A 13670-nucleotide genomic window follows, 5' to 3' on the forward strand; every position below is an offset into this window, starting at 1 on the left:
GGATTACTCCCTGACGCCTTCTCAAGCAAAGTCTCCAAGAGATCATCAGCTCTATTCTTCTCAACCTGCTGGCAACCCGTGCTTGTTTGAGCCCTATACCTCCTGTACCACCTTCAGGGGTATACTGCGCTTAGCCGCAAGGGGAGCCTCTCTTAGCACCTTGGTCTCGGAAAAAGTACCTGACAGGCCCTTACCCACGGGGCTCTGGTGCCCGCTCCTCCAGCGGATTCCTCCGCCGTGTGTCTCCTCTTCCGCCAAAGAGCTAGGCATCCAATGGGATCGCCTGACGCTTTGGCCATTCCGGAAACAGGTCTCACAGGCCTGCCTCCTGATTGGCGGGGAGGAACTGTAGTGTGAAAATAGCGACAAAATTTTATTTGCTATGGTTACACAACTGGGTGGCCTCGGTGGCCTTGGAGCGTGAGGCCACCCTTTTTTTGAAGCCTATTGGAGCCTCTGGCTCTAATCAGGTGCTTCAAACCCCCCCCCCCCCCCATGCATCGCCATGGATATGTATATGGACTGGCCACCACTGGATCCGAGACTACCTCATTGGTCCCTAGCTGTGAGGGTTTAGACTGTGCTACATCCACAAGGAGAAGAGTGTCCTCTGCTTTAACCACTTGACCTCCTGAAGGTTTTACCCCCCATTCATGACCAGGCCATTTTTTTGCTAATCAGCACTGCACTACTTTAACTTTAACAATTGCGTGAATATGCAACACTGTACCGAAAAAAAAATTACCGTATATAATTTTTTTTTTTTTTTTTACACACATAAAGCTTTCTTTTGATGGTATTCAATCACCACTGGGTTTTGTTTTTTTGTTTTGTTTTTTAAATGTGTTTTTCTTCGTTTGTGTTATAAAAGTTTGCAAATGATTAATTTATCTTTATAAATTTAGACCAAAATTGATACAGCTACGTTTCTATGGTAACAAAAAAAAAATCTGAAATATTTAGATTTTTTTTTTTTTTTTACCATAGAAACATAGCAGTATCAATTTTGGCCTAAATTTATAAAGACAAATTACTTATTTGCAAACTTTAATAACACAAATGAAAAAAAAACACATTAAAAAAAAAAAAAAAAAAAAAAAACCCAGTGGTGATTGAATTACCATCAAAAGAAAGCTTTATGTGTGTAAAAAAAAATAAAAATAAAAATTAATATCTTTTTTATTTTTTATTTTTTTTACACACATAAAGCTTTTTTTAATGTGTTTTTCTTCGTTTGTGTTATTAAAGTTTGCAAATAAGTAATTTATTTTTATAAATTTAGGCAAAAATTGATACTGCTATGTTTCTATGGTAAAAAAAAAAAAAAAAAAAAGAATCAAAGTTTGCAAATAAGTAATTTATTTTTATAAATCTAGGTCAAAATTGATACTATGTTTCTATGGTAAAAAAAAAAAAGAATCAAAATATTTCAGATTTTTTTTTTTTTTTTATCATAGAAACGTAGCTGTATCAATTTTGGCCTAAATTTATAAAGATAAATTACTTATTTGCAAACTTTAATAACACAAACGAAGAAAAACACATTTAAAAAAACAAAACAAAACAGTGGTGATTGAATACCATCAAAAGAAAGCTTTGTGTGTAAAAAAAAAAAAAAAAAAAAAAAAAAAAAAATGATATTAATTTAGAATATTTTTGGAAGATAATCCAACAAGTAGCCCAAAATTTTATGGAATGTGTAATTCCAAATGACCCGGCTCTCTTCTTGCTCCACGCAACTAATATTTCAAGTAAAATATCTAAGAAAACAGTCCTTTGACGCAGGGCCGTCTTTTATATTGATTGGACCCTGGGAAAAACTTTTCTTGGGGGGCCCCCCCCCCCCCCATACAGTTTTGCTCTCCACCTGCTCTGAGACAAACAATAAATAGCAGCTAGACTCAAAATCAGTTTACTGTATCAGATCAGGCAGCTATTGCGATTGGTTGCCAGAGGTTACAGTGCATCATTACCGCTCACTGACTGGTTGCTAGAGGTTACAGCGCACATTACCGGTCACTGATTAGTTACTAGAGGTTACAGCACATGATTTCTGCTTGTTGCTAGAGATTACTGTGGATATGACCTCAGGGAGGCATGATATACATATGAATGCCGCTGGGCACCGCTATTTACATATGAATGCCGCCGCTATTTAAATATGAATGCCAGTAATTTACATGTAAACACCGGGTCTGCAGGTGAGTCATCTGTGCACAACAATAGGGCAGAGCTGGGCAGCATTAGCAACATCACTTCACACTGAGATATCAGGACACAGCACAGGACTAAAATCTCAAGGGACGAAGGAATTTAAACTGGGATAGTTGGCAAGTATGAGGCAGCTGCTTTGGGCCCCACAACATTGACAGGGCCCAGGGCAGCTACCCCTTTTGCCCTGCCTTAAAAAATGGCCCTGCTTTGACGCTGCTAAGGCATGTATTCCTTTATGTTGGAAATCCACACAAGCGGCATCTATAGGTATGTGGTTTAAAAAAAAGTAGAGGAAATTAAGAAAATGGAGGATTTAATTCTCACAAAACGCCACCAAAAGGAACAATACATTAAGACGTGGGCACCCTGAAACACGTAAATATATCTTTTCTAATGAGGGAACGGACCCTGTTTGGAGGCAATATGGCAGACTAAATAAATGTAAATTAAGTAACATCTTGAGGGGAGCGCGCTTGCCACCGCCATCTCCTCTTTATTGGAAGGGAGGGTGGAGCGGTCGTCCGCCCCCCCCCCTTTTTTTTTTTCTTTTATTAAAGCGGGAGTCCGCCATTTTTTTTTTTAAAAGCCAGCAGCTACAAATACTGCAGCTGCTGACTTTTAAAATAATGACACTTACCTGTCCAGCGCACCCGCAATGTTGGCACCCGAAGCCGATCCCTCGATCGTCTCTCGGGTGCTGCCGCCGCCATCTTGGGTATGGAAATCAGGAAGTGGAGCCTTGCGGCTTCATTTCCCGGTTCCCTACTGCGCATGCGCGAGTTGCGCTGCGCAATAAGGATGGTCCCCGCTGTCTCTGTGATCCGTGTGTTTCCCAGCAGGCAGCGGGGGGACTTTCGGAAAGGGGCGTAGATTCTGCGGAAAGGGGCGTAGCTTCTGCAGAATCTACGCCGGAAGTGGGTGCAGATACCTGTACTGTACAGGTGCCTGCACCCCCCTCCCCCCTGAAAGGTGCCAATTGTGGCGCCGGAGGGGGGGAGGGTTCCAATGAGCGGAAGCTCCACTTTAGGGTGGAGCTCCGCTTTAAGTTTGGGAAAATTTGAGGCAAGAAGGGACACATATGGCAACAAGGTATAACTTGATGGAACAGATACCTAGGTATGGAGAAATAGCGTAAGAGGGACAGATGACCCATGGGAAGGGTAAATATGTTAAATATGTTCATCAGGTTACATATATATTTGAGATAATATGATTTAGATGAATGAAATAAGTTTGATTTATTTGAACTGTGTTTTCTTGTCTTATGAAATAAATAAATAAAAGATAAAAAATAAAATAAAAAAAAGATAAAAAATCAGTGTATATTATTTAGTGTTTAGGAAAGTCCACACACTATGGGATATATATCTGAAAACGAATCAATCCTGCTGTACTGAAATGCCAGGACAGTACAAATACCCCCAAATGTCCCCCTTTTCGGAAAGTAGACAGTCCAAGGTATTTAGTAAGAGGCAAGGCGAGCTTTTTGAAGTTGTAATTTTTTTTTCACAATTTTTTTTATTTATTTTTTCACAGCGTCATCATACAACTAGTGTGGTGCTTATAAGGGATACAGGCTGGTGACAGTATATAAAATAAATAAATATTTTAACCACTTACCTACCGGACACTTTGACCCCTTATCTGCCCAGGCCACTTTTCAGCTTTTGAGCGCTGTCGCACTTTGAATGACAATTGCGCGGCCATGCTACACTGTACACATATGACATTTTTATCATTTCTTTATCATTTTTCCACCCAAATAGAGCTTTCTTTTGGTGGTATTTAACCACTTACAGACCGGACCATTTTGCTGGTCAAAGACCAGACCACTTTTTGCGATTCGGCACTGCGTCGCTTTAACTGACAATTGCGCGGTCGTGCGACGTGGCTCCCAAACAAAATTGACGTCCTTTTTTTCCCCCACAAATAGAGCTTTTCTTTTGGTGGTATTTGATCACCTCTGTGGTTTTTATTTTTTGCGCTATAAACAAAAATAGAGCGACAATTTTGAAAAAAAAACTCATTATTTTTTACTTTTTGTTATAATAAATATCCCCCAAAAATATATATAAAAACTTTTTTTTCCCTCAGTTTAGGCTGATACGTATTCTTCTACATATTTTTGGTAAAAAAAATCGCAATAAGCGATTATTGATTGGTTTGCACAAAAGTTATAGCGTTTACAAAATAGGGGATAGTTTTATGGCATTTTTATTAATAATTTTTTTTTTACTATTATTTATTTTACTAATGGCGGCGATCAGCGATTTTTATTGTGACTGCGACATTGTGGCGGACACATCAGACAATTTTGACACATTTTTGGGACCATTGTCATTTATACAGCAATCACTGCTATACAAATGCACTGATTCCTGTGTAAATGACACTGGCAGTGAAGGGGTTAACCAGTGGGTGGCAGTGTAGGGGGTTAGGTGTTCCTAGGGGCGTGTTACTAACTGTGGGGGGGGGCTGGGCTTTGTTTTAGTGAACACTGATCTCTGCTCCAATCACATGGAGCAGAGATCAGAGTCACTAATGGCTAGGCAGAATGGAGAAATACTGTTTACAATGACATTTCTTCATTCGGCCGCCCCGTGAGACGATCGCGGGTATGCCCGCGGCGATCGAGTCCGCGGGTCCCGCGACCGGACTCACGGGGGTCCCGACCAGCACGAGAGCGCGCCGGCGCACCCCCGATGGCAGGGCGGCAAAGTTAAAGGGATGTACAGTTATGCCCATTTGCCTGCCCGTGCCATTCTGCCGACGTACATCGGCGTGCGCTGGTCGGGAACTGGTTAATAATCACTGAGTTTTATATATATATTTTTTTGTATCTTTTGCTAAATAAATGAAAAGAGGCAGAAAATTTTTAACAAAAAATTGGATTTTTGTACTCATCATTAGTGATGGACGAACTTCCGACGGGACGTTTCGCGAACGCGAAATGCGAACGGACCCAAACGTTCGCGAAACCGACCGTTCGCTGCGGGCCCCATTGACTTCAATGGGAGGCGAACTTTGCAAACCTTCATGTCGAATTTGCGGCCACGTGGTAATTATTAGGGGGTAAAACGTAGTCCCACCATCTGGACAATGACATAATACATGTATGAGGTGAATTTGGGATCGATAACTACAAGCATTTTTATTTTATTTGGGAAATTGTTCTAACAATTCAGGACTATGGAGCTAATGAAGGCAATGGAGGAGAGGGAAGGTCAGGGACCAGGGTAGGCAAAGAAGAGGGTGCAGGAGATGATCACCAGCAGCGTGACATACCGGAATGACACATGCACCGTGATAGAGGCATCTGACAGCAGCACCGTAATACAGAGCACTGACAGCAGCACCGTGACATACAGCGCTGACAGCAGCACCGTGACATACAGCGCTGACAGCAGCACCGTGACATACAGCGCTGACAGCAGCACCGTGACATACAGCGCTGACAGCAGCACCGTGACATACAGCGCTGACAGCAGCACCGTGACATACAGCGCTGACAGCAGCACCGTGACATACAGCGCTGACAGCAGCACCGTGACATACAGCGCTGACAGCAGCACCGTGACATACAGCGCTGACAGCAGCACCGTGACATACAGCGCTGACAGCAGCACCGTGACATACAGCGCTGACAGCAGCACCGTGACATACAGCGCTGACAGCAGCACCGTGACATACAGCACTGACAGCAGCACCGTAAGCAGCCCCAGGAGGAAGTCAGCACAGCACAGGGATGGTGTGATCCCCTCATAATAAGAACCCCCAGGAGGAAGTCAGCACAGCACAGGGATAGTGTGATCCCTTCATAATAAGAACCCCCAGGAGGAAGTCAGCACAGCACAGGGATATCATAAGCAGCCCCAGTAGAAATATGACACCGCTCAACCTCTTCAAAGAGGAGGGTAGGGGCATATAGTACGGTGTGCTTTTTTGGGTCAAGGAAGTGAGCCAAATGAATTAAGAAGGTCTGTGTGCTTGATTAAAAAAATAGTTTATAGACATATACATGGTCTACTGGTCACATGTGTTGAATTCCTCCGAGATCCATGCCTCATTCATTTTTAGAAATGTGAGGTAGTTAACACTGTGGTGAGCTAGGCGAGTACGCTTATCGGTCACAATCCCCCCTGCTGCGCTGAACGTCCTTTCGGACAGGACACTGGATGAGGGGCAAGCCAACAGTTCGATTGCAAATTGGGCAAGCTCTGGCCAGAGGTCAAGCCTGCCCACCCAGTAGTCTAGGGGTTCATCACTCCTCAGAGCGTCCACATCGGCCGTTAACCCAATGTAGTCGGACACCTGACGGTCTAGGCGTTCCCTGATGCTGGATCCGGATGACACCTGTCGATGGGTCGGCTGAAAGAATGACCTCATATCCGAAGTCACCAACACATCTTCAAACCGGCCTCTTCTTGCAGGCGCTGTTGGATTGGTACCCGCAAATCCTTCTCTGGGAGTGGGAATTGCTCCTCTGCCAGCGCACGCAAAAGCAGAATGCAGCATTTCTCGAAGCAAGGCCTGGAAGTGCTGCATTCTGACAGCCCTCTGCGACGGCGGTAACATTTCCGCCATTTTGTGTTTGTACCGGGGGTCTAAGTACGTTGCCACCCAGTACTGGTCCTTGACCCTCATGCTTTTTATACGGGGGTCCCTATTAAAACACTGGAGCATGAAGGCCCCCATTTGCACTAAAGTGGAAGCGGTGTGGTGGCCTGGCTCCTGCTCATCATCCAGGATAATGTCGTCCTCTTCATTCTCCTCTCCCCATCCTCGCACAACAGGGATCCCAGAAAGGTTTAAAGCATGCTCTTCTTGCTCCTGCTCATCCGCCCCGGCACCATCCTCCTCTGACTCCTCATCAGACTCCTGTTGTTGACTTGTCTCAGATAGAGTAGCCCCCCCTGGGAATTCATCCAGCATTGCGACTTCCTCATCTTCCCGCTCCTGCTCCTCCACAGCCTGATCAATGACACGACGCAATGCACGCTCCAGAAAGAAGGCATAAGGTACCATGTCACTGATGGCGCCATGGCTGCGACTGACCAGTTTGGTGATCTCCTCAAATGGCCGCAGAAGTCTGCATGTGTCGCGCATGAGCAGCCACTGGCGCGGTGAAAAAAAACCCAGCTCCCCAGAACCGTTTCTTTCGCAGAGTTCATACAGGTAGACGTTAACTGCACGTTTCTGCTGGAGCAGCCTATCAAGCATATAGAAGGTTGAGTTCCATCGCGTCGGGCAATCGCAAATAAGACGTCTGACCGGCAGATGGTGTCGCCGCTGAATGTCAGCAAGGCGAGCCATGGCCGTGTAAGATCTTCTGAAATGGGCCGAGATTTTCCTTGCCTGCCGCAAGATGTCCTGGACCCCAGGGTATTTGACAAGGAATCGCTGCACGACCAAGTTTAAGACGTGTGCCATGCACGGCACGTGCGTGATTTTGCCCTGTTTCAATGCGCTAAGCAGATTGGCACCGTTGTCACACACCACTTTACCAACTGTCAAATTGAGCGGTGTTAGCCACTCATCTGCCTGTGAACGCAAAGCTGAAAGGAGTGCCGGGCCAGTGTGGCTCTTTGCTTCCAGGCACAACAGACGCAGCACGGCATGGCAACGTCTCACCTGGCATGTGGAATAGGTTCTGGGGAGCTTGGGCGGTGCAGTGGAAGAGACGCTAGCAGCGGAAAAGGAGGAGGCAGCTGAGGAGGAGAGGGAGGAGGATGGAGTAGGAGGAGGAGAAGAAGAGTCAGGCCTGCATGCAATCCGTGGCGGTAAAACCAAATCTACACGGGTGCCACGGGTTACATGCTTGACGGCCGTCAGAAGGTTCACCCAGTGGGCAGTAAAACTGATATACCTTCCCTGCCCGTGTTTGCTAGACCACGTGTCTGTGGTCAGATGTATCTTGGCACCGACACTGTGTGCCAGAGATACATTCACTTGCCGCTGAACATGGCCATATAGCTCTGGGATGCCCTTCTCTGAGAAATACTTCCTTCCTGGGACCTTCCATTGTGGTGTTCCAATGGCCACAAATTTGCGAAAGGCCTCCGAGTCCACCAGTTTATATGGCAGTAGTTGGCGGGCTATGAGTTCTGACAAGCCAGCCGCCAACCGTTGGGCAAGAGGGTTATCCGGCATCATCATTTTTTTACGCTCAAACATTAGGCCCACGGAAGCCTGCCTTTTTGCAGAAAAATGTGAGCTTGGCGTGATGGAAGGTGGAGTGGAGGACAATTGTGAGGAGAGAGGAGAAGGAGAAGTAGAAGACGAGGCTGGACGGTGAGAGCCTGCAGTGTGGCTTTGTGTGTTCCGTTGCTCCCACTGGGCTCGGTGATGGCTGCTCATGTGCCTTCTTAAGGCGGTCGTCCCTAGGTGAGTATTGGGCTTACCGCGACTAACGCGTTGACTGCAAAGATTGCAGATGGCAACGCTATTGTCAGCAGCGGACACGTTAAAAAAAGCCCACACTGCGGAGCCATGTGCCGGTGTCCTGGGAGCGCCAGATGTGACCGTACATGGTCGATGACTCGCTCCTGATACATTTGCAGTCTGCTTTGTCCCTGCTGTGCAATGTAAGTCATTGCTGCTTCTCCTCCCTATCTGCTGGTCCATATCTCCCTCTGAACTCCCCTCCTCTTCCTCTCTTGTGGGCACCCACGTGACATCACTAGACACGTCATCATCAACGTCACCTTCCCCACCGCTATAAGTAGAGATCTCGGAGTAGGCAGCAACACCGGGGACCAACCTCCTCCTTGGGCTGATCTGGGTACTGGCGTCAGACTGCTGAGTAGCGCTTGTTGCTACCTCCTCTTCCTGATCCAATACCAAGAGTGGCTGCGCATCAGAAATGTCCTCTTGATATGGATCGGAAAATAATTCCAGTGACTCAAGCGGAAGGTATGTGGTGGTGGTGGTGGTGGTCGTGTTGTTGGTGGTAGTGTCTTTGGGGGTGCACATAGCAGAGAGTGAAGAAGAGGGTGCAGATCGAGAGGATGAGGAGGGTGCAGAAGAGTAAGGCTGAGCGAGCCACTCAACCAAGTCTGGTGCATCCTTTAAAGTAATTGAACGCACCTTCTGCAACTTCCCACTTTGGCTCAAGCCTGTTGCTCCTGCCCTACCCCTACCACCCCTGCGGAAGGGCCTGCCTCTTCCTCTGCATGTCATTTTTTAAATGACCCTGTGACAAAACTCTTAGTCCCTATACCGCTGAAGGACTGCTGCAGTATAGGTGAGCGGTCAGCAGTGGTGCACGTCAACCCTATCTATTGTGGACCTATAGCGGTCCTTACAGAACAGCAGACTGTACCGCACTCAAGCCTATGTACCGTAGCACCCTATACCAAGTTACCAGTCCTTATAAGAACTTTTGTGGACCAAGCAGGTTGTGTATTAGTGTTTAGCAGACTGTACGTCAGTCCCTATACCGCTGAAGGACTGCTGCAGTATAGGGCAGCGGTCAGCAGTGGTGCACGTCAACCCTATCTATTGTGGACCGATAGCGGTCCTTACAGAACAGCAGACTGTACCGCACTCAAGCCTATGTACCGTAGCACCCTATACCAAGTTACCAGTCCTTATAAGAACTTTTGTGGAACAAGCAGGTTGTGTATTAGTGTTTAGCAGACTGTACGTCAGTCCCTATACCGCTGAAGGACTGCTGCAGTATAGGTGAGCGGTCAGCAGTGGTGCACGTCAACCCTATCTATTGTGGACCGATAGCGGTCCTTACAGAACAGCAGACTGTACCGCACTCAAGCCTATGTACCGTAGCACCCTATACCAAGTTACCAGTCCTTATAAGAACTTTTGTGGAACAAGCAGGTTGTGTATTAGTGTTTAGCAGACTGTACGTCAGTCCCTATACCGCTGAAGGACTGCTGCAGTATAGGTGAGCGGTCAGCAGTGGTGCACGTCAACCCTATCTATTGTGGACCGATAGCGGTCCTTACAGAACAGCAGACTGTACCGCACTCAAGCCTATGTACCGTAGCACCCTATACCAAGTTACCAGTCCTTATAAGAACTTTTGTGGAACAAGCAGGTTGTGTGTTAGTGATTAGCAGACTGTACGTCAGTCCCTATACCGCTGAAGGACTGCTGCAGTATAGGTGAGCGGTCAGCAGTGGTGCACGTCAACCCTATCTATTGTGGACCGATAGCGGTCCTTACAGAACAGCAGACTGTACCGCACTCAAGCCTATGTACCGTAGCACCCTATACCAAGTTACCAGTCCTTATAAGAACTTTTGTGGAACAAGCAGGTTGTGTATTAGTGTTTAGCAGACTGTACGTCAGTCCCTATACCGCTGAAGGACTGCTGCAGTATAGGTGAGCGGTCAGCAGTGGTGCACGTCAACCCTATCTATTGTGGACCGATAGCGGTCCTTACAGAACAGCAGACTGTACCGCACTCAAGCCTATGTACCGTAGCACCCTATACCAAGTTACCAGTCCTTATAAGAACTTTTGTGGACCAAGCAGGTTGTGTATTAGTTTTTAGCAGACTGTACGTCAGTCCCTATACCGCTGAAGGACTGCTGCAGTATAGGTGAGCGGTCAGCAGTGGTGCACGTCAACCCTATCTATTGTGGACCGATAGCGGTCCTTACAGAACAGCAGACTGTACCGCACTCAAGCCTATGTACCGTAGCACCCTATACCAAGTTACCAGTCCTTATAAGAACTTTTGTGGAACAAGCAGGTTGTGTATTAGTGTTTAGCAGACTGTACGTCAGTCCCTATACCGCTGAAGGACTGCTGCAGTATAGGTGAGCGGTCAGCAGTGGTGCACGTCAACCCTATCTATTGTGGACCGATAGCGGTCCTTACAGAACAGCAGACTGTACCGCACTCAAGCCTATGTACCGTAGCACCCTATACCAAGTTACCAGTCCTTATAAGAACTTTTGTGGACCAAGCAGGTTGTGTATTAGTTTTTAGCAGACTGTACGTCAGTCCCTATACCGCTGAAGGACTGCTGCAGTATAGGGCAGCGGTCAGCAGTGGTGCACGTCAACCCTATCTATTGTGGACCGATAGCGGTCCTTACAGAACAGCAGACTGTACCGCACTCAAGCCTATGTACCGTAGCACCCTATACCAAGTTACCAGTCCTTATAAGAACTTTTGTGGAACAAGCAGGTTGTGTGTTAGTGATTAGCAGACTGTACGTCAGTCCCTATACCGCTGAAGGACTGCTGCAGTATAGGGCAGCGGTCAGCAGTGGTGCACGTCAACCCTATCTATTGTGGACCGATAGCGGTCCTTACAGAACAGCAGACTGTACCGCACTCAAGCCTATGTACCGTAGCACCCTATACCAAGTTACCAGTCCTTATAAGAACTTTTGTGGAACAAGTGAGTTGTGAATGTTTAGCAGACTGCAGCAGAAGGGCAGCAGTCAAGTATAATATCCTTTCTATATTTGGAAGAAAGAATATTATACATGTACAAGCCTATTACTGTACCACTGATACCAGTCCTGAAAAGAACCTTTGTGGAACTAATAATAACAGCAAGTCTTTAAAATTACCCTCACTGCCTGACAACACTGCTTCCTTCCTGTCCCTATACAAATTGGCAAAAAAAGAGAACGATTAGTGGTTACTGGAACAGCTCTTTTGTGGACCTTGATAGTAACAGCTAATGATGATGATGATGATGATGATGATGAAAGACTAATCTGGCTGTCCCTGTAGCATACACCGTCCTTTCCCTTTCTCTAAACTAACAAAAGACACTCAGGCTGCTGCAAGAATCAGCAGCACAGCAAACCTATCAACACCTAACACCTATACCAGTCCTGAAAAGAACTTTTGTGTACCAAATAGCTAGTGGTTTATCTCTCCCTACTCCACACAGGAACCTGTCCCTATCTTAACAGAAGAAAGAATGTAAAATGGCCACCGGATCGGGTGTATTTATAGGTTAGGGGGAATGTACAAGTGTCCATGTGCTGTCATGTCTCAATTGGCTGTCCTGTATCACATGATAAACGTGTCACCAAAGGTTAAAGTTCTTGTATACATTAAACACGTAAGTCCGCCGCGGCGAACGACGGAAAAAGGCGTTCGAACGTGCGGACCGCGAATGTCGGAAATTCGCCGCGAAACGACCGCCGGGCGAACCGTTCGGCCATCACTACTCATCATAAAATCCTTTTCTCTGAAGTTCATTGACGGACACAGCTCCTTTAATTCTTGACCTTAGGGTTATCACGCCACCTTCAGGAGAGGACTAGGTAGAACATGTAACACACGTAAAAACAGCAAGACTGCACAGCACCGCCCAGGGAGTGTATATCACCTCACCCTGTTTCCTGCAGCTCAGTTCATCAAAAAGCAGTACAAACATAAATAGGAGGGGCGTGAGCTGTGTCCGTCAATGAACTTCAGAGAAAGGGATTTTACAGTCCAATTTTCTCTTTTGTTCATTGACGGACACAGCTCCTTTTAATTCTTGACCTTAGGGATGTCCCCAAGAAGTGTAAAAAAAAAACGAGGGGTGGAAACACCAAAACATAACTTCACCCACAACAAAGGGAACGCCTCAACAGAGGAGTCGCCATCTTAAACGGCCGCCATCAAAACCAGCGGCCAACTTGTGCATCAAAAGATGTGTTCACAACAAACTAGTAACTTAAAGAAAAAGTGTAATTGCAACCTTACACAGCCGCCTGCAAAACCTTACGGCCAAAGCAAGCATCCGAAGACGCGCTTACGTCAACTTTGTAGAATTTAGTGAGAGTGTGAACGGGCGACCAAGTCGCCGCCTTACACACCTGGGAGACAGACGCTTGATGTCGGAAAGCCCAGGAGCTTCCAATTGGGGTGGGCAGAAGGGCCGGCTGCCCTGGGCACTGTGGTATCATGTGAGGTGAAGGGGGCACCATAAGGAGACTGGGGGAGGGGACTTTTGTTTATAAGGGGAAACTTGGAAGGTGGCAGAGGGTAAGTATTGTTCTAGGAGGGGAAATTAGTGGGGGAATGCTAAGAGTGTTAATTTAGGGGGCTTTGTGTGGGGAACTGGAATGAGAGAAGATTTGTGCTTAGAGGGAGGATGGGTTTCCAGTGGGGGGGAATGAAGATGTGTACCGGGAGGGGAAATTTTGAATTTCTAGGGGTAGAGAATTTGTGCTAGGAGGGGTGATTTTTTTTGGGGGGGGGATTTGTGCTGGGGGGATTTGGGGGATGGAGGGCAAAGATTTGTGCTGGGAGGAGGGAAAATTATGCTTAGGGGGAGTGAAAAGGATTAGTGAATAGAGGCGATTCAGTTCGCATTGTGCGCTATACAAGTATTTCATTCATTCAGTGCTCAGTTTTTTTTGTTGAGGAGGATCTTTGCTACCACATAATACTCATACATCTTGGGGGGGGGGGGGGGGTGTGCAGTTTTGGCATGTTCGCCCTGGGCTCTAGAAGACCTTGTCCCAGCACTGATGA

This window comes from Lithobates pipiens, unplaced genomic scaffold, assembly GCF_037356315.1.
Source record: "Lithobates pipiens isolate NorthernLeopardFrog02 unplaced genomic scaffold, aLitPip1_a1.2 Scaffold_19, whole genome shotgun sequence".
Lineage (NCBI taxonomy): Eukaryota > Metazoa > Chordata > Amphibia > Anura > Ranidae > Lithobates > Lithobates pipiens.